At 45.0% G+C, this 22,446-nt stretch overlaps 1 protein-coding gene and 1 long non-coding RNA gene across 2 annotated transcripts in view; one reads left to right on the forward strand and one right to left on the reverse strand.

Annotated features, from left to right (window-relative positions):
- The window catches only part of ZFHX3 (zinc finger homeobox 3), a 1,113,461-nt gene that overhangs the window by 443,405 nt on the left and 647,610 nt on the right, over positions 1-22,446 (forward strand). The gene's annotated exons all lie outside the window — the stretch shown is intronic.
- The window catches only part of LOC106995076 (uncharacterized), a 33,466-nt gene continuing 31,336 nt past the window's right edge, over positions 20,317-22,446 (reverse strand). Inside the window, exons 2-3 of the long non-coding RNA XR_013411152.1 lie at positions 21,482-21,620; positions 20,317-21,055 (exon numbers count right to left, since the gene is read on the reverse strand). This is a non-coding gene — a long non-coding RNA (uncharacterized LOC106995076). The remainder of the gene's footprint in view (positions 21,056-21,481; positions 21,621-22,446) is intronic.

Here is a 22,446-nt window from a genome sequence, read left to right on the forward strand (position 1 = left end):
AGAGTGGTGGTGTTTATACACATGGGAGCTGCGGGAATTTGTTCAGCTAAACAGATTTTGAGAGACTGATGGATTTTTTCAAAGCCATTTGAAAGGCTGGCCACGATGGTTCCCTTAGGTCCTGAAAATGTTCATCTACTTCCAAAATAGTGACTGATGAATGGGAACTAGCCGCATAGATCTCGTTGGAACCATTACTAAGGTAGGTAGAGGCAGGCACCACTATGAATCAATAATAGCTATTTCCGACTTAGAAATCCAACTCTTAATTTGTTAGAAATGAAGTTGATGAAATTAACACAAACTCGGAGCTTCCGGAGACTTTCCATGACGGGCATGGAGAAATGGGAATGGTTACTTGGTGCCAAATGGGTCTATTTTCTTTTAAAAAGTACATTGACTACCCTTTTTCTGTCTTGTGTTTGTTTTCTGTCTCCCAAATTGATGGTCTGGTCACTTCATCCCATGTAAAAATTTTTGGAGTTCACCCATGGACTCAAATGCCTCTGGGACACACTGGTTTGTCTGGGTGTTGCTCCACTGAATTCCGATTGTAGTTCAGTAACACAGTGTTGATGTCTGGGTGTTGCGCCGCTGAATTCTGATTATAGTTCAGTAACGCAGTATTGATGTCTGGGTGTTTTTCCACTGCATTCTGATTGTAGTTCAGTAACACAGTATTGATGTCTGGGTGTTGCTCCACTGAATTCTGATTGTAGTTCAGTAATGTGGTATTGATATCTGGGTGTTTTTCCACTGCATTCTGGTTGTAGTTCAGTATCGTGGTATTGATGTCTGGGTGTTGCTCCACTGCATTCTGATTGTAGTTCAGCAACGCAGTATTGATGTCTGGGTGTTGCTCCACTGAATTCCGATTGTAGTTCAGTAATGCAGTATTGATATCTGGGTGTTTTTCCACTGCATTCTGGTTGTAGTTCATTATCGTGGTATTGATGTCTGGGTGTTGCTCCACTGCATTCTGATTGTAGTTCAGCAACGCAGTATTGATGTCTGGGTGTTGCTCCACTGAATTCTGATTATAGTTTAGTAATGCGGTATTGATGTCTGAGTGTTGCTCCACTGAATTCTGATTGTAGTTCGGTATCACGGTATTGATGTCTGGGTGTTGCTCCACTGAATTCTGATTGTAGTTCAGTAACGTGGTATTGATCGTTGAGACTTTCAGTTTATGTGCAATGAGATAGAATTTGGAAACTGGCGGTATCTTATTGACTTTCTGATTTGTGCTTCTGGGAAAGTCATCGGATGGTCAGATAGGGTGCTGCCAGACAGTTTGGCAGTTCAGTAAACACTCTGTGTTTATTCCTCCGAATTGTGTACTGTTCCCATCGATGAACCCTCACTTAGTTTCCATGTACTTATGAACAACGCACTTGAATGATAACAGCCGTGCGTGTTCCTCCATCTCAACCCCTTGCCTACACCATAACCTCTTTTGAAGCCTTGGTCCTCCTCCTCTTTTTTTTTTTTTTTTTGTCCCTGTCCCCTTCCTGCCCCATTGACAGTCAGCTGCCGGGGGCCTCTTTATACAAGCCTTAGCCTTTCAAGGCAAATATGCCACGTAAGTCCAATTTCAGCAATCCACACATCTCTGAGCCCCTCAAACTCCAAGGAGCACCCTTGAAGAGAAGAATCCGCAGGCTGCTAAAAAGAAATCAAAGGAGATCAGCAAAACATCTTGAAAGGGGGAAGGAGGGGTGAGCCACGCAGACTAACAGCCTCCATTTTCCAGGAGGCAACCTGACTGGCAACAAAAATAAACACTAATGAGAAAAATGTACCTTCAGTCTAATTATATAATTGTAGTCTACTTTTCATACATCACACAGGGACTGAAACAGTGTAGCATCGGGAAGTAGCTCAGTGATTTCCCTCACGCATAGTATGCATTTTGCATTTAGTTCCTCTTTGGCACAAGTAGAGGTCCAAATAAACTGGGCTGGAGGATTCCATGCCCGTGATTCCTAAACGCGCACTTCATCTCAAGATGAAGGTCAGTTGCAATAGCACTCTGAGCTCAAAGGTAGCAAAATCAGATGAACAAAGCTGGCATGAAAAAACAGAGCCACTAATCCATCTCCCAGGTGGCTCTTTTAATATTACAAACTGCGTTTCATCATTCAGCAGCCTGTTCAACTAAGGAGCCCGGTCAGCATCACCCTTCTGCTGGCTGACTCTTCTAACTTTCTAGCAAGTAACACAGCTGATAGATTTCTCACCCCGCCTCTATTGCTGACACTAGACCCTCAGAGAGTTTTCCAGGAAAGAGAAAGCTAGATTCTATTAATTTGCTTTGGTTTGGGGAGGAAGGCAAAAATCCCTGAGGTTGTATCCTGTGATGGTCTGAGACAGATAAGCTGCTCTTGTCCAAATCTCCATCCTTTCCTTTTTGGTATTCTATCACTCACAGGTTTGCACTCTCAGTGCAATGGGAGCTGCTGGCTTCACTGCTTTGAGCCTCTGTCACCTTTGTCTCTGGTTCTGGCTGTCACTTCTCTTGTGTTTTGTGAGTCTGATTTTCTCTCCAGTGGAAAACACCATCACTCTCTGGATAGGAAGTTTCCATAAAGGAAATTGTTGGGGCAATTACCACATATTTTATTCTCAAATTTTTAAGAGGATGCTGAAAATATGGAAAGAGCTTAGAGGTTCTGAAATGCTAATTTAACACAAATCTAGTAATAATAATTAAGGGTTTTCATTAATGTGATTATTCTTCCACTTCATCACTGTATCAAGAATTTTGCGTCATTCTTGAGCTTTGTACAATCCAGAGGCAATGCACAGATATGTAATGTAACTTGCATTTGACGTTTATTGTTTTTCTCTGTCAACATGGAAAAGTATAATGCATTACAGTTTAAAATACATTTGGATGATTATTTCTTTTATCTAGTTATGTACATTTTGTAACTTGCTTCACATATTCTCTTTTTCTGATTTTTGTTGCTTTGGTTCAAACGCCCAAGATTGTATTTGAGCCATTATGAGTTCATAGTGATTGATGGACTTATCCCAGTGACTGCATTATCAGCATCCACCCTTCTGCAGAGAAACATCTTTACCAGGGAAGAGCCCATTTTTGTTTTCTCCATTTGCTGTTAATCTGACTTTGTGATAATGTCATCAAGCCTTATTCTGTACTGTTTCTTGATGAGCTGAAATTCTCTGGAGCTACGAGTTGCAGGCATGGGAGAGAGTGATAAACTGGAACCACAGAATTAGGCAAATACACTTTTGACATTCCTCTGCCTTGGACATAAAATTGATGGACCTACATTTGCCATTTCTTTTAGGTTTAGAGCAATCCCAGAAGCACCTGACATTCAAATCAAACTCTATTAGAACACCCAACTCAAGAAAAAGGAGCCAAGTAAAAAGTTGAACATTGATGTTGAAAGAGAATATCGTCCTTATTATATTTGGTGTCTAGTGGTTTCAGAAAGTAGCATGATGATAAGAAAGACTACAAAAGAATTTGCAAGGACCATTTTGGTTTCCAAATATTTTGAAAAATTAAAATGCATTCATGCTTAATGGGGAAACTTTGCAAATAGGGCAGACCTGGGAAATAGTAAGATTTGACTTTCTTTTGATTAAATTTCCCACTTGGAAACAGTTTTAGCCTCCACATACTAGTAAACATAGACTTGTTGGTGAAAATACCAATAATAATTATTATGTCATTTATGTAGAAATTATATATAGTAATTTTGAGTATTTGGAACAAAATTTAAATGTCAAAAATAATGGGGGGAAATGTCTTCTATAGGAACAAAAGGATGTAACACAAAATGCACACACTAATACTGATGAGGAAAAATATTTGGGGGAGTCTCATTTAATGTATCTTAGGAATATTTCATCAAAAATATTTAAAATAAAAATAATGCTTTGTAGCGTGAAGGGATACACTTCAATTTCCCACCACAATGACATATGAAACCCCTTATTCCAACGTCAGATAAAAAGGCATGTTATACAAAATCCCTTTCCTAAAAATAGTTAATTGGTATAATACTTTTTGTAGTTTGCTAGTTAAAGATAGACACCAGAAAGGGAACTGAGCATTTGTCCTTGCCTTTGTTACTAGTTAGTTATGTGACCTTGAACCAGTCATTTAATCTCTCTGGCCCTAAGTTTTTTCATCTGCAAAATAAGGTATTTTATTTTCAATGGCAAAAACCTCAATTACTTTTGCACCAACCTAATATTACTCCAAAATTAAGTTTCTACTATTTGTAAGAAGTCATGTGCTTCCTACGCATCAGAGCTTCCAGATTGGGGTATCAGACAGACTGCTGAGGTCCAGGCCTCCCCAGAATCTGTCTAGCCATACAACTGAAGAAGTTTGAATCTAAGAGAAGCAAGACCGGCTTGAATCAGTTCAGGGCATCCCTGGAGGGAAGAAAGGTGTGATTTAGAATTCAGGGGAATCTGTGTCACTGGAGGGTCCTGGAAGCTCTATGCCTCATCCAGGGAGAAGACAGGATTGCTTTGGTGTCCAGCTAGCAGAGCATGGAAACAAACAAACAGGGGGGAAGCCATTTCCCACACCACCCTCCCCTGACTTCAGCTAGGATGTCACCTGGCTTCCTTGCATCAAACTCACAAAGAACAGTGCAGCCAAAGCAAGGGAAAGTCCTGGTGAGTTGGTGGTAGCAGAAGTCACAGCTTCTTGTTAACCCTGGTAGCAGTGGCAGTGGGTGGGTAGCTGATACGGTTTGGCTGTGTCCACACCTAAATCTCAACTTGAATTATAGCTCCCATAATTCCCATGTGTTGTGGAAGGGACCTGGTGGGAGATAACTGAATCGTGGGGGTGGTTTCTGCCATACTCTTCTCGTGGTAGTGAATAAGTCTCACAAGATCTGATGGTTTTTTTTTTTTTTTTTTTTGAGACGGAGTCTCGCTCTGTCGCCCAGGCTGGAGTGCAGTGGCGCGATCTCGGCTCACTGCAAGCTCCGCCTCCCGAGTTCACGCCATTCTCCTGCCTCAGCCTCCCGAGTAGCTGGGACTACAGGCGCCCACAACCGCGCCCGGCTAATTTTTTGTATTTTTAGTAGAGACGGGGTTTCACCGTGGTCTCGATCTCCTGACCTTGTGATCCGCCCGCCTCGGCCTCCCAAAGCGCTGGGATTACAGGCGTGAGCCACCGCGCCCGGCCCGATCTGATGGTTTTATAAGGGAAAACCCCTTTCACTTGGTTCTCATTCTCTCTTGTCTGCCACCATGTAAGACGTGACTTTGACCTTCCGCCGTGATTGTGAGGTCTCCCCAGCCATGTGGAACTGTGAGTCCCTTAAATCTCTTTTCTGTTGAGACAGAGTTTCACTCTTGTTGCCCAGGCTGAAGTGCAATGGCATGATCTTGGCTCACCGCAGCCTCCACCCCCGGGCTCAAGTGATTCTCCTGCCTCAGCCTCCCGAGTAGCTGGGATTACAGGCATGTGCCACCACGCTCAGCTAACTTTGTATTTTTACTAGAGACGGGGTTTCTCTGTGTTGGTCAGGCTGGTCTCAAACTCCCAACCTCAGGTGATTCGCCCACCTCGGCCTCCCAAAGTGTTGGGATTACAGGAGTGTGCCACCGTGCCTGGCCACCTCTTTTTCTTTATATAATTACCCAGTCTCAGATGTGTCTTTATCAGCAGTGTGAAACAAACTCATACAGCAGCCATCCCCAGTGCACTGGGCCATGGGAGCACTCGCCACCCTTTCAGGGAGCCTCAGCAGGTAACAGGGCTCTGGTGCAGACACTGGTGCTGGGAGGATGCCCTTGAGGTCTGCAGAGGCCACCTAGGCTTCAGCAGCAGATAGCCCTGACCACAAATGGCAGATTCCTAAGGTCCTGAGGGTGACTCATTGGTGAGTACCTGTGAGCCCCAACCCAGAACAGGGGAGAGCTTGAGTGGAGGCCTTGGTTCTAGGATAGAAGGTGAGACACGAAATGGGAACTATGACTCATGACCACCGCTTTATCCCAGAGCTTCTCACCCCGGGCAATTTTGCCCTTCGGGGGACGTTTGACAGTGCCTGGGGGGTAATTTTGTTTGTCACAAATGAGGGGAGAGAAGTGCTAATGGCATCTAAGGACACAAGTTGCTACCGAGTACAGTACAGCCCCACAAAGAATGAATTGGGCCGGGCACAGTGGCTCATGCCTGTAATCCCAGCACTTTGGGAGGCCGAGGTGGGCAGATCACCTGAGGTCAGGAGTTCGAGACCAGCCTGCCCAACATGGCGAAACCCCATCTTTACTAAAAATACCAAAAATTAGCCGGGCCTGGTGGCGGGTGCCTACAGTCCCAGCTACTCAGGTGGCTGAGGCAGGACAATCACTTGAACCTGGGAGGTGGAGGTTGCAGTGAGCTGCGATTGCATCACTGCACTCCAGCCTGGGCAACAAGAGTGAAACTCTGTCTCAAAAAAGAATGAATTGGTTCAAAATATCAAGAGTCCCAAGCCTGAGAAACCTACTTTACCTCCTTTGTGCCAATCCATCATGCAGGTGTGACCTGGGAAAACTCTGCCTCGGTGCACCTGAAAGCTGAACACAATGCCAGCCAGCCAGCCAGCCAGTTCAAACAATAATGAGGATGATTCCACGATCCTAATAACATCATAATATCACTAATAACAGCTAACATGCATTGAGTGCTATTTACTTCCTGCCAAGCACTATGGATGCATTTCAGAAGTATTCATTCATTTAATCCACCCCACAACTCTACTAGGCAGGGTGACTCTTACCTGCAATGCCCTGTGTAAATAGCCATGCTGCCCCTGACTGGAAAGCATCAGCCAAGCTGCTTGTTTTCCCAGTTTGAGTGGGCACCTCAGGCAGACTCACCCAGAGGACTGTTGAAGTCACTGACCTTCCTCACCTCCGCCATTGTCCCAGCAACTGGAGAACAGAAGGCCAGCCCGGCACTCCCAGCCCCCTGTTCCCCATCTTGAGATCAAACCCAATTAGGTTATCTGACCACCTCCAAAAACACATTATTGTTTTCTGCAGAACAACAACAACAGCAACAACAACAGCAACAACAACAACAAACACACCATCCGTAGATGAGTCCACACAGCACAAAGTCAAGTGGAAAGGGGTAGGGAGAGAAGCCAGGAACTTGAAATTTCTATTAAAATAGATCGTTAAAGTCTCCAAAGTCTGTTTTTGCCTCAGTTATTCAAGCAGATGCAGATTGTTTTTAAATTACGCAGATAATTGGGGCAGGGTAGCCCTAACCTGTTTCCATGGGACCTTAGTAGATAAACTTAATGAGATGGACTAATTAGTCCTCAGCCCCTGCTTCAGGGGCTTTGGTTTCCTTAGAGGAACACCACAGACCTCCCGTTCACCTTTCATCTCAATCAATCCTCTTGTATTTACTAAGGGCCCCAGGAGTGGGGCACGGGAGGTGTAGATCATTCAATTTGTCGCAGCACATATTTTCAATATTATGATAAGAAAGACAAGGGACCCTGCATTTTGTCAACTTTCGAGTCCAAGATCGATCCGCAAATAGATGGGCCTCCCTGCATTCTGAATTACAGTGTGTTTGGGCGGTTTATTGACAGTGGATAACTACTGACCACTAGTCCTGATAGAGTTACAAAGGTCAGGTCAAGGGAGGTCAGAGCCACAAAGGACGCCTCCTTCTCTTCCAGCTCGCCCCCTCCCAGAAGGGACATGCAGGTCAATAACTGAGCCACCTGTGGGGTCTGAAGGCTCTTCCAGTCTTTCTCCCTCTGGCTGTGCCATGACATAACCCCCGTGCAGCCGCATCCTCTCCGGCTTTTACTCTGGCCACTGCCCTGGGAGTTACACAGGTGGCCAGGAAGCCACGGCTCACCCAGTAGGCACTGTGCAGCCACAGAGCAGGCTCAACTCTGTCTCCCGCTGCAGGCTCACTCCCCAGGCCCTTCCAGAAGCATCATTGCCAGCACAGGCTGGTCTTCTGCCTCGTAACCTCAGAGAGTTAAGGACACACAGAGGCAAAGGAAGTGGCAGGCTTCATGGCTCCCCTAGGAGTGTGGTCCCCCTGTGTGTATGCAAACTGCTCTTGGCAAGCAAAAGTTTAATTAAAAGCCTCTCAGAACGCCTCTCCAGCTGGGGTGGGCCTCGGTTGCCAGGAGGGGCCTTATCAAGTGGATTTGAAAACTTATAAACGATAGTCCTTGTTCCCAGGAAATGTCATCTGGTCTGCCTCATTGGGTGCCTTGCTGAGGAAGAGAGGAGTGGGGACTCTGTGTGTTTTTGATGTGGTATCCATTGTCTACCTGCAAGATGCAAATGATATTCAAATTTAGTTCCAGTGTACAGGCTGCGTGCGTATACCCCACAGCAGCCCTCAAGCAAGTGACTAATGGGAACATGTGTTCTTTCTATTTTTATAAGTCTGGGAGAACAAGGAGGTGGAGGGCTGAGCTTGTGGAGTTTCAAATCTCTTTTTGCAGGGGACATGCCACTGTCTGGAGTGATGGTAATACTCATTGGCGGCTCCATGGCAGCGGGCCCTGACCTGCCTAGATGCCCTGCTGCACGGAGGACCTTGAGCTGAATAAATGGTCCTGCCTGTCCCTTCTATCCACCCAGCCAGAGAGAAACCCAGGGACACAGCAGGGCTCTTAGGACAGTGGGGAGGCCCCAGCCTTTCCCTCCTATGGCTTGGCCAGGTGTTAGTCTCAGCAGGACCTCATTGGGAGCTAGTGGAGTGATCATCTCAATATGAGTCTAGTTGGTACTGCAATGATCTGTGTTTTTAATTAGATGATTCTTAACTCTCTCTGTCAGGTCAGCTGTGGGGAGGCAGGGGAGCTTGAAAGTGACTTCAATAAAACCTGTCTATCCAGAGCCTTGTGTAGCCTCTCGCAGCCCAAGGTAGAAAAAACAAACCAAAACAAAAAACCACAGAACGATTCTAAGATGCTCTTAGGATCACAAACAGTTTCTGCTGCTCAGGCCCCGTTGCTGACATTGCTGGGGGTGCAGCAGCGGGTCTTTCTGTATCTTAATGTCTTCTACTTAAACCTCGATCCAGTGGACAGGAATTACATGGCAAAGAGGCGTGAGGTGACAAACAAGAGCTCTTGCATAAGGGAAACATTCTCTTCATATGTGAATAACAGAATGCGTGAATCTTGAAGTGCTGGGATTTGAAGGGATCAGAACAGATCGACTAGATCAGTGGATCCCATAGGATTCTCAAGAGTCTTTTCAGGGGGGAAGGAAATGGGTTGGGCTCTGGACTCCTCACCCCTTTGTCAAAGAGTCTAGCTCCAGTTGATCTGCTTTATATTGTCTTTCAATATCCAGTCTACCGAATGGGGTTATGCTAACTCCAGCCACCTAATAGGGGCTGCCTAGATTGCTGTGCGGAAGACCCCAAGGCCAAGTCTCAAATGTATGAGAGAGAGCATTGTAATCAGTAGGTACAGGATGGGAGAATAATGGCCTAGAAACCATGCATTTGCTATCCCTAATATCAAATTTCTTTTGAAAAAAGGGCTCTGAGATTGTGAAAAGTTTGAAGACCACAAAACTCTATTTCTTGTACTTAGACAGAAATCTTCATGCAGATGTAGGCGGAGACACATTTTGATTTTAAAGATGGAACTTCACGTGTGCTCAGGGTAACCTCGGAACTCAGAACTCACCAGTTCTGAAGAACCTCTTGGTATAAGAAAGCAACACGCTGCCTTCATAAACTCAAACCCAAACATTCCCCTTGCCAAATGGAGGAGAATCTTGGGGATGAAACTAGAGTCCCAAGGTCTAGTTGCTTCTCCAGACACAGAGACTCACCTCCAATGACACTATTGGGAGACCTCAGCTTGTCCCATGAAGGTCATCACCTGCCTCCTTGCATTTGGTTTGAGGATTCCTGGGGTCCAGGTACTTAATACATTTCCGGTATTGTAATCAAAGTGCATCCCTTTGACCAAATTTCTCGGGTTTTCTCTCCCCCAAGGAAATAAATCATGGAATTGTATATAAAAGATAATTCATTACATCATTATTCTAAATAATAAAAACTGGGACTAACCGCGTGTTTAACAATCTAATTAAATTTATAAATAATGACACATTTATGGAATATATATGTACTTTTATAATCGGGAGACTTTTTCTTTTATTCTTTTTTTTTTTTTTTTTTTTGAGACAGGTTCTCCCTCTGTCACCCAGGTGGGAGTGCAGTGGTACGATCTTGGCTCAGTGCAGTGTACACCTCCTGGGTTCAAGTGATTCTCCCACCTCAGCCTCCTGAGTAGCTGAGATCACAGATGCATGCCACCACAGCCTGGCTAATTTTTGTATTTTTAGTAAAGATGGGGTTTCACCATATTGGTCAGGCTGGTCTTGAACTCCCGACCTCAGGTGATCCTCCTGCCTTGGCCTCCCAAAGTGCTGGGATTACAGGTGTGAGCCACCGTGCCCGGCTGACATTTAAAAACAAAAACAAAAACAAACAAACCAGATTCCAGTAGAAATCAGAGTGCTTTATTTTTAAGAGTATCCGTAGAAACAGACTACCTTAGCATCTATAAAGGAAAAGCAAGGTGAATTTTCTGTTAATATCCGTTTAGGGTCCATAGACAAATTGCATAATTCAGGCTAAAAAGAAATCCACTCTTTCTCTGTCATTAGATGTTTGTCCTTCTTTATCACAAAACTTACTTCAAATTTCCATTTCTCTTTGCTTCTATCAAGACAGTGAAAATCCACATCTTATGTTCTAGAGCAGCCACAATTGTGACCCACTAGCTGACCCATTTTGTCCCCACCATGTGCCAACAACCTTTTGAGCACTGGAAGCACAAGGTAATTAGTGCAACATCCCTTCCTCTGAGGGACTTTTGGGGGTAAGGGGGGCACAGAAATGGAAACAAGAAACAGTGCCATGTGTCACCTGGTTCAATGCACTGGCCACTTACTTCATGCCAGACATTGTCCTAAGTATGTATGTGTCACCTCTGGTTCATGACCTGCAGCAAAGGCACTGTTGCCCCATTTCAGTGATGGGCTCGTTAATAGCCCACAGGCTCAGCAGCACAACTGACAGGTGGTAGAGCCAGGGCTCTGACCCAGCGATACTCGTCCTTGCTCCTGTTATAAACCCTTGAGCCAAAATGATGTTGGAATAGAAGAGGAAACTTCCTCTCTTCTGCCTGCAGCGCAGAAGCACCATGTGCAAAGGGATTTTCTTCTGATCTGTTTTATTCTTGCTGTATCCCCAGCACCTAGAGCAGTGTCCGGAAAGAATGCAAGGTGGATGTGGTGTAGCTGAGGTAGGTTTGCCAGATTTAGCAGAGGAAATAAAGGACACCCACTTACATTTAAATTTTAGATAAACAATGCGTCATTTTTCGTCTAAGTATGTCTGATGCAATATTTAGGGCATACTTTAATTAAATGGATTCATTGTTGACTGAAATTCAGATGGCACTGGGCATTCTAGGATATCTGGCAACCCCAAGTCAAGGCAGTGGATGGCAGGTTGTACTGAGTTGAGTGGAGGAGGGCCAGCAGGGTGACCCGTGCCTGTAATCCCAGTGCTTTGAGAGGCCAAAGAGGGAGGATCACTTGAGGCCAGGAGTTGGAGACCAGCCTGGGCAACATAGCAAGACCCTGTCTCTAAAAAAAAAAATTAAAAAATTAGCCAAGTGTGGTGGTGCATGCTGTATCCCGGCTACTTGGGAGGCTGAGGCGGGAGGATTGCTTGAGCCCAGCAGGTCAAGGCTGCAGTGAGCAGAGATCACACTACTGCGCTCCAGCCTGGGTGGCAGAGCAAGGCCCTGTCTCAAACAAAAAAGAGTGGAAGAGAAGGCTCTCATGAATTACACAAGTCATGGAAGGCACAGCCCCAAGCCAGCTGTGGAGGGGTGAGGATACTCGGTTTTCCCAGGAAGCTGTGAGCAGCCTGCTACGGGCAACCAGACTAGAGAGCAGAGCTCCCACTGGGGGCCTGTGGGTCGACATGTTTTGTTCCATCTTCAAATTTTAATTAGTTCTCAATGCTTAAAATCTGGCAATTCTACATTTTTAAAATTTGGCTTAAAAAAATCTGAAGGTCTTGGCCAGGCGCAGTGGCTCATGCCTGTAATCCTAGCACTTTGGGAGGTCAGGAGTTCGAGACCAGTCTGGCCAACATGGTGAAATCCTGTCTCTACTAAAAATCCAAAACTTAGCTGGTCATGGGGGTGGGCATCTGTAATCCCAGCTACTCAGGAGGCTAAGGCAGGAGAATTGCCTGAACCCTGGAGGCAGAGGTTGCAGTGAGTCGAGATTGCACCATTTCACTCCAGCCTGGGCAGCAAAGCGAGACTCCAACTCATTAAAAAAAAAAAAAAAAAAAAAAAAAATCTGAAGGTCTTTATTTCCAAATGACATTTGATGGGAGGTGAGTAGCAGCCATCCCCTTGGGTGTGGGGGGAGGCTGGACTCTATTGGCTTCACTCTCCTATAACTTACTTTACCTACTTTGTTCTCTTGAACCATAGAACTTCTGTGCTGTTATCCCCAGAGTAGGGTGATTGGGAGAGTTGCTAGATATGGTCTATAAAATTGACAAAAGATGAAAAAGAAAGGAAGGCCCTGCCATGGGTGTAAAGAGCCCGTAAACCATGCTAAGGGTTTTCCTCTAGACATGGAGGGATCCACAGGGAGTTGTGTAAACCAGGCCAGTGGCATACCCGGATGTCCTTTAGAATATGACTCTGGTGGCCTCATGAAAGACGGATGGGAGCAAGCAGTGACTGGAGTCTGTTGGAGGCCCCCCAGTATTCACGGATATTAAACATGGTGAGGCTGACAGGGAGAACGCAATGGAGAAGACAGTTCCCGTAACTACTGTCTTCAGATCCTTGTAGAAGGGCCTCAGAGCCTCTGGAATCCAGAGGATTGGATTCTACTCCTGAGCAGGTTGTAAACGTGTGAATTTCAATGGGGAGCATGGTAGGTTTAAGGGATAATGACATGTAGTGATCCATACTTATTCTCTCTCTCTGTCTATTAATTTATTTATGGTGGGGAGGGAGGAGGGAGGCAACAGATGGAGTTAGAAACGGACATGACCCTGCATTTGCTCTGCTAACTCCCCTTGGTTTAAGGAAACGTGGCTATTCCTCGGCCCTGCATGCCTGGCTGACCCAGGCTATCCTCGCTGGTGGCTGGGGGCAGATGCATTCGTAATGGAAGAGGTGAACTCACTGTTGGGGGTTCGAGGGAGTGCGGGGAGGTGTTTTCTTCTGTGGTAATAAGATTGTCAGGGCGCCTTCCTGGCCCGTGCATTGCAGGGACCGATGCAGGCTGCCAGAATGGGAAGCTCACTCTTCTTAATTAGTCCTAATGCAGTCGAGGCTGTTTTCTTAGCCTGACCAAAGGGAATAGTAATTAATATGGTGGGAGAGACAGACGGAGAGTTCAAGGCCAGCATGTGTGCCCCCGACCCTGGGGTCACTGGGGAAGGGGAACCTAGAAGACAATAGCCTGGCTCCCGCAGGCCTGGACAAAGGCTGGCTCTAGTTCTCAAACCTCAGCTCACTGTGGCCTTCCCATTAAGGAGAAATTCTGTCCTTTCACTCCTGGCAAAGGGACCCGGCTTAGTAGACCTCCCAAATAATATGTGTGTGTCTATGTTTGTGCATGTGTGTGTGTGTGTGTGTGTGTTTTAAGGGGTAATTTTTCTCCCACTTAAATAAATTCACGAGGCCTGGGGGAGTACCTGTTTCTTTTCTTTCTTTTTTTTTTTTTCAAGACAGAGTCTCGCTTTGTCGCCCAAGCGGGAGTGTAGTGGCACAATCTCGGCTCACTGCAACCTCCACCTCCCAGGTTCCAGTGATTCTCCTGCCTCAGCCTCCCAAGTAGCTGGGACTCCAGGCGTGCGCCACCATGCCCAGCTAATTTTTATATTTTTTAGTAGAGATGGGGTTTCACCATATTGGCCAGGCTGGTCTTGAACTCCTGACCTCGTGATCCGCCCACCGCGACCTCCCAAAGTGCTAGGATTATAGGCATGAGCCACTTTGCCCAGCCAAGTACCTATCTTAATGCTAGTCAGTGGCTACTGTTGCTGCTGATAGGGCTGGATTTGTACCACCAACACGCAGGGCACAGGACTCATTTCACCCCAGGTCTTGCACAGCATCCTGGTGCTAGGAGCTTGGAAATGAGTGTGGCCTTTTGCAAGCTGGGAAGAGGCTATCCGGGTGGGAACAGGTAGCTGGTGCCCAGGTACTGCTGCCATTAGCGAGCTGGGTGGCAGGCAGGCCAACAATACACAGTGAGGACAGAAGCCAGAGGCAGTGACAGCTCCATCTCCCAGCGAATCCCCACAGACAGAGGGAATGAGAGCCCCAGAATGATGGTGAATGGGATGCAAGCAACTGTCTCACTCATTATGGATGACCTTACCACTCACAAATGACAGGTAGACACAGAGCCCCAAATAAGTGACACTATATTGCATTTGCAGTGCCTCTTCCTTGTTTGGAGATGCTGATCTTTCCAGCAACAAAATTTAGTTCTTTTTAGGTTTTGCCCTCTACTTTCCTTTGGCTTGTTCTTCTTCTCTCTTTTTTTGCTTTAATTAAATATTGCTGCCTAACTCTTTCAGGTCAGCAGCAATGTCACCAGCATCAGCCATGAATCATGGCCGAGCTGACATTTTAAAAATGGCATCGTCAGGGTAGCAAGTGCAGGCCAGACACCCAGGCACAATGACTGGACCCCGTAAATTACACTAAAAGTCTAATCAGAATAATCAACACGCTGACATCTTTATGCATGTGGGCAGAACTCGGGGAAGGAAAAGGCGCTGACTTGGATTGCTCCGAGATTTTGCTTACAGCAGATTCTGGCACTTTCTGAGGATGCAAACAGAATCTTCAAGGTCTATCTTTTGAGTATGCAGTGACTGCTTTCCCCACGTTTACATGTTGTGATTAAAAACAGATATAATGAGTATCTCTCAATAGCATGTTGGTTTATATGCAGCTCATGCAGCCATCATATTTCTTCCTGCAAACCTCCCACATACACATAGTTCTTCATCAGTGCACGTACACATGAATGGCTGTCTCTCTCTCTCTCTCTCTCTCTCTCTCACACACACACACACACACACACACACACACCCTATGATTATAAATTTGAATACATTCTTGGGTACTCTGGCTACAGAACTGCATTCAAACTCTGTCATTATTAGAATGGTTTTCCTAATTCTGACCAGTTCTGTATTAATCCCCATGAATGTGATTTCCTGAGGCCAGACAAGATAGCCACCTTTCAGTTCAGGCCATTTATCACCTTTCTTGCTCTATTTTAGTTTTTGACCTTTTCTTTTTCTTTCTCAAATCTCCCCCTACCCCTGCAACCTCCTTTTTGTCCCTCTAGTTTGCAAACAAACAAACAAACAAACAAGCCCTCCTAAAGCTTTGTCCTCCCTGACTCCAAGGGGTGCTCTTGGCCATGTATAATGCAGAAAGAGCACCTCCCAGTGATTAATTGGCCCCACCAGGTCACAGGCACAGAGAGCCCATTTGTCACCAGTGAGCTCTGGCCATCACAACCAGGCTGTCCAGGGCTCATGGGCGGCCCAGTGCACACCAGCTGGGACTCACCAGTTAGTGCCCACTGAGGTGTGGCCAGCCAGGGCCCAAGGGTGAGTGCTGTTGGTTGGCTGGAAGGAAGAAGGGGGACACAAAGGGAAGAAAAAGTGAAAAAAAGAGGATCACGGTTGACAGATGAGAAGCTGAAGCATTTTTTTTTTACGGTAAGAAAGTAGACTTTGTTTTGCTTTCATGGGTTTCTCATGTATTGAGCACCTACTGTGTTCCAAGAGTGGTTTGATAGATTCTGGTAGTGGTTTGATAGATTTGGCCCGTCTGATTTCTGCAATGCTCTCAAGAGAAGGATATGGCTGATACCTGTATGCTGATTTTTCAGATGGATAAACAGTGCCAGGATCTCTGTGATTTGCCCACGCCAGGTGATTATACCTCCTCCCCTAGAGCTTCTTTTGTTCCATCACACATGAGAGGGGTCCATCAGACTGACCCACCTGCCATCCCCTTGAGTCCTCCTGCAGTGCCCTGACTACAGAACAGCCATGAAACCCATTAACTCCTGGATATAAACACCTAGGCTCTGGTTTCACTTTTTGCTTTTTCGACACACCAGCCATAAGGCCTTGGACAAGTCACTTTAGCGCTTGGATCCTTAGTGTTTTCATCTATAAAATAGGTTTCATGCCCTTAGAATTGTGATGGTTATATGAGATTATAAAACCTGGGGTATTATGCTTGGCATACATTAAGCAATTTATAAATTGCTAGGTGTGTAAGGTACCTACGTATGTATTTCTGTAATCATTCTGTAAGGGCCAGGCTGTCTGGGCACCCGCAAGTGGCCCCAGCGTCAGCACGCATCCCAAGGCACAAGACTGGGGAGAGAGATAACCAAAGAGATAGATGTCTACAAAGTACTTCCCAGGAATATACTTCCCCAGCTTCTCCCTCTCCATCCTCCTGCTTCAGTGGTTCCTACAGCCAAGTATCTGCTCAAGAAGAACTTGCTGATCATTCCACTGGAAAGCACTGTATCAGGGGCTGTGCACTGGTCAGGGCAGAGAGGGCAGGAGGTGGGACAAGGGCAGTGACAGAAACACAGCAGAAGAGAGGGTGGGGACAGTCAAGACACACTCCCGCTGCTGGTCTTTGGCCCAGTTATGAGACCCCCTCGTGGACATGTTCTGCTTTGGAAAGCTCCAGATAAGAAAGTCCAACCCAGTGAACAATTTCAGGAAAGGGAAATTTCTATAGAATAGTGAACTCTTTTTGCTTAAAAAAAAAAAAAAAGATGGTGAAAGATGGTGATTACTTTTAAGTCAGTAGTTCATACTAGTTCTGTTTTTTGTTTTGTTTTGTTTTGTTTGAGACAGGGTATCACTGTGTCTCCCAGACTCAAGTGCAGTGGTGCAATCATGGCTCACTGCAACCTCAACCTCCTGGACTACAGTGCTCCTCCCATCTCAGCCTCCCAAGTAGCTGAGACTGTAAGCATGCACCACCATGCCCCGCTAATTTTTCGTTTTTTATATAGACAGGGTCTCGCTATGTTGCCCAGGCCAGTCTCAAACTCCTGGACTCAAATGAACCTCCCACCTGGGCCTCCCAAAGTGCTGTGAACAAAACGATCAGTAGCCCAAATTGTTGAGCTGCTCTGCAAAGTTGCATACGCAGGATGTGCAAGGAGAGCCACGTTCAAGCTACCAGAAGCCCCTGGAAGAGCAAAAGCTAGAAATGGCCTCTGTGTATCAGACTCTTCCTCCTTATGAGGCACTGAGTTGGGCACCTTGCATGACAGATTTCACTCAAGTTACACAGTGATGCCACAGAGTGTCATTACCTCTGTTTTACAAATGGGACAACTGAGTCGGGAAGCATGATTGGTGGGTGACTACTAAGAAGTGGTCTGAAGCCTTTCTATTTGTTAGTATGCTTTTGGGGTGAAAGTAGTAAACATCTGTTTCAAAGTGGCTTAAATAATATGAAACAGTTCTGTCTCACCAAACAACAAATGTAGTGGTAGCGTGGGCTCTCAGATGGGTGGATTCAGTGGCTCATTGGTGTCATCAAGAAATTTTTCCATTTCTTCCGGATAATGCTCCTCTTGATGTGTTAGCTGGCCCTTCCTTCAGGTCCCCTTTGAATGGTAATATTGGCACAGAAATTAACATCTCACAGAGACCCAATATTGTCCAGAGGTACAAAGGAAGCGTCAATTTCTAGATCTCTCTCCATTTTTTTTTTTTTTTTTTGAGATGGAGTCTCGCTCTGTCTCCCAGGCTAGAGTGCAGTGGTGTGATCTCAGCTCACTGCAACCTCCGCCTCCTGGTTCAAGCGATTCTCCTGCCTCAGCGCCCCCAAGTAGCTGGGATTACAGGGGTGCACCACCATGCCTGGCTAATTTTTGTATTCTTAGTAGAGACAGGATTTTGCCACGTTGGCCAGGCTGGTCTCGAACTCCTGACCTCAGGTGATCTACCTGCCTCGGCCTCCCAAAGTGCTGGGATTACAAGCATGAGCCACTGTGCCTAGCCAATTTCTAAACCTCTTAACAGCAAACTTTTCCCCAGAATCCTTCAGCAGGCCTTCCTTCCATTGGGACATATGACCAGACCTAAACACATCACCGACAAATGGATGAGATCACAGTTTGCTCAGTCTTACCAGCACCCAGTATGGTGGAAGGTGGAGGATAAGACTTGGGTAAGTCGAAAAAGGATGAAGGAGAACTGGAAGTTGAGGCAGTAGTTGCCATTGTCAGCCACAGCCAAGACTCCAACACTCTCTGATAGGAAAAGAGGAAATGTTAGTCTTCTAGCTATAAAACTATGTCTATCCAATACTCAACAAAATTGAAGGAATTCTGATTTTTTTTCCCCTAACAGCTCTTGAATAACAACAAAGGGTGGTGTTATGGGATGAATTTTGTCCCACCCCAGCCCCTGCAAAAAATCCTGTGTTGAAGTCCTAACCCTCAGTATCTCAGAATGGGACTGGATTTGGGGATAGAGTCTTTGAAGAGGTAATTAAGTTAAAATGGTGAGCCCTAATCCAGTTTGACTGGGATTCTTATAAGAAAGAAGGGGAGAGTAGGACTCAGAGGGAAGACCATTTGAAGACACAATGAGAAGACAGCCAAGGAGAGAGGCCTCACGCAAAACCAACCCTGCCGACACCCAGATCTCGGATGTCTACCCTCCCAGAGCCTGGGAGGCTTCCTCACAGAGCAAATGTAACTCAGGCTACTTTGTTATGGAAACCCAAGCAAACGAACCCAGGAGGATTGTCTGTTTCACAGTTTCCTTCAAATCCATAATACTCACTGGAGATTGGGAATGACAGAGATGGTAGAGGGAGTTGGGAGGATGACTGCCCATTATCAAGAGGAAAGAATACAGCAAAAGGCAGAGGAAAGAGGGCACATGAGTATTGGAGAGGAAATGTGAATGCCTTTGGAAATCTGGCCCATTGGACTGTAACTCTGGACATAAATCTGGGTGCCAGGAAGTCATGAGGCCGCTGACCTCTGGGAATTTGAAAGGGAAAGTTGCTTTGGGCAGAAAAATGACTTTGATTTGGGGAAAATTCTTTTTATTCTCTGTTAACTATGAAATCAATAATTTATGTGTTTTCTGTGTGCCAGTCACTGTGCTTGGGCTGTGAAATGGATAGACGGGGCGGTCCCTGACTTCAGGGAATTGGTATTTACTAAAAGAGAGTAAGTTTAGCATGAGTGGTGGGAGGAAGGTTAGTTTCAGACATTTGATTGCCAACCTCCAAAGCTCTGTTGTCGGGAAGTTTAGGATGTGCTGGAACCATTGATTTGTAAAGACAAATGATCCCATCCAAGGGTTGAGTAGAGGAAAGTATCTGCAGAGGTGGTCTCCCAAATAGAAAAAGAAAAAAGGTTCTGAAAACATCCTGTTTGATTTCCACGGATTATCTTCTTGGGCTTCTTAAATGGCAGAAGAAAAGAAAAAGATGTTTAGATTTAAGTAAAAATAGGTAGAAAGCAAGAACATCCAGAAGATAAACTATATTGCCTGTTTGTCCCTGAAGCGTGGTAGAGGAAATGTACCTTTCTGATGAGGAAGCTCCAAGCAGGTGCCAAGTCTTATTGTATGTTGTGATTTGTCCTGGAATCTTATAGGCCTTACCAGGAAACATCAGGAGGTTGCTCAGATGGAGGAATGTAGATGGGTTTCATGCAGGCTTTTCTGAAGTTCTATGAAATCTAGGGCTTTATTCCCTCATTATAAGTCAAGATAGGGCTTTGCCTCAGGTTTTGCCCTGAGCATGTGTGCTCCTGAAGAGAGAACCAAATCCTGACCAACAAACCTGTCCCCACCCAGACAGAAGCCCTGGAGAGATGAAACCAGGGTGGCCCATCCATCAACAAGCCTAGGTTCCACCACAAGTGCAGATTCTATATCAGTCAAATGATACAGGGAGTTGATGCAGATCCACAGAGATGACTATTTAAGTTCTCCTGCCTAGAATTTCTTGTCTTTTTTTCTGTTGATTTTTACTGGCATAAAATGTTGTACATTTTGTACATTTATCACTATGGCATGATGTTTCGAGGATGACTGTAAATGAAATATGGATGTATCCTAAAGATATTTATGTAATTTAGCAAAATTATTTTGCAAATTCATTCAAAAGAATCTGCTCAGTTCACATCTTGCTAGCATCACAAAACATTTCACAAATCACACCTTAATGTGGGAACAAGTACACATTACTTCAACATACCAAATATGTGAATGCACAAATAGTGTTTAAAATATTTTATACAATAAATTGTGACCACTCTGTTAAAATACCAGTTTCTAGAGAAAATTGATTTACGAAAAATATCTAATCACAGTACCCCGTGAAAGCTGAATTTTTTCAGTATCATTTAATGTTTCAAGCCAAGAGATTTGGATGGTTGTCTCATTTTGTTTTCCTTTTTTTTTTCCCCATTCATTTGCTGAACAATCATCTTCTGAAACATCCCACTTCTGCCGTGGTATCAACTGGCACGTTACCAAAAAGATGTAAATGATTTAATTGAATTAGTTTAATTAGGTAAATTAACAGTTAAGCATATCACACACAAGCTTGTTCTGTTTCTACCACGTTATGGAGATAATTTAGTACAGAAGGAGAACGGGCATGACCAAAATTCCAATGAAATGAGCCAGACTAGCTGGCAGAGGGGAAAAAAACACAAAGATAACAGTTGCTGGAATTAAATCTGGGTAAATAATTTATGTGCTGGATTCATTATGTAATTTGAGTCATAGACAACCAGTTGATAGTCAATGAATGTGCAAAAACATTGCTACTGAGTGGAAGCGTGAAGACGACCGAAGTGTTTCTGACCTTTCCCGAAACATATTCCCAGGAAAATTCCAGCGGTCCTTGGTAATTTAGACAAACTGAGGCAATGCCAGCCAGCTTGGCTAATCAAAAATCTGAATTAAAACAAAAAAACAAATGAACTGTGGTTTGACGGCCTTCAAGTATATGCCATGCCATTAAATCAAACAAAGCAGGGGTATTCAATCTCGGCAATATGGGCATTGTTTGGGAGGACTGGCATTGGAGGGAGTTTCCAGGGCATTGCAGGATGCTTAGCAGCACCCCTGGCATCTACCCGATAATGCCAGTGAGCCCATCTTCCCTGCGGTGGTGATAATCCAGATGTCTCAAGACATTGCCAGATGTCCCCTGGGCGGGGGTGTCAAAATAACCCTGGTTCAGAACCACTGAGATAAAACCATTGAATACTATCTAATATGAATTGTGAGGAATTCAGCTTTAGTAAATTATTCACAGTGAGTTGTAACATTCATAGCACCTACATAGAGTCTTATATAAAATTTGAAAATATTTATTACCTCAAGTATTTGAAACATTTCCTGGCTGGGCATAGTGGCTCATGCCTGTAATGTCAGCACTTTAGGAGGTTGAGGCAGGCAGATGGCTTGAGCCCCAGGAGTTTGAAACAAGCCTGGACAACACAGCAAAACCCTGTCCCTATATACAGTACAAAAAATTAGCCAGGAGTACCTTTAGTCCCAGGTACTTGGGAGACTGAGGGTGGAAGGATTACTTGAGCTCAGGAGGTTGAGACTTCAGTGAGCTGTGATCATGCCTCTGGACTCCAGCCTGGGTGGAGACCCTGTCTCCAGAAAAAAAAGAAAAAAATTTATATATTTTTATATATAAATTTATATATATATATATCTGTTAATTCTCATTCATTCATTTGGCAAGAAGCAGGTATTAACCACTAAGCACACAGTATTGTTAGATTCAAAAAGTATCAACACCCTCATGGACAAGGAGTTCCAGGCAGACTTGTGAATGAGGAAATCACATAGCCAAAGCTGAGCACGGAGGGGCACACCTATGATCCCAGCTATTTGGGAAGCTGAGGCGGGAGGGAGGATGGCTTGAGCTCAGCAGTTCAAGTCCAGCCTGGGCAACATAGCAAGACCCCATCTCAAAACAAAAAAAAAAAATCACATGGCATATAGTAAATGCTGGCAAAGGTGGGAAGACCGAGGGAACCACATTTTTAAGAGAGCCCCAGCCTTAGGTAAATAGCTTTTAGTTCTGTGTGTCAGCAGGGGTGACCACCAAGGCATCAAAGCCTGAGCGAAGACGTTCACTGATCTAGTGGCAATGAGAGAAATTGGGAGGCTTTAAGCAAAGGAATGTTACATACAGTCAGTGTTGACTTCTGGAAATAGCAAAGGTTTTAAAGTCATACTCACATGAGTTAAATACTGATGTTGTCACTTGCCAAGTGAGGCAAATTGCAGATTTCTGAGCCTCATGTCCATATCAATAAATAATA

This window comes from Macaca mulatta, chromosome 20 (assembly GCF_049350105.2).
Source record: "Macaca mulatta isolate MMU2019108-1 chromosome 20, T2T-MMU8v2.0, whole genome shotgun sequence".
In the NCBI taxonomy this organism is placed as follows: Eukaryota; Metazoa; Chordata; class Mammalia; order Primates; family Cercopithecidae; genus Macaca; species Macaca mulatta.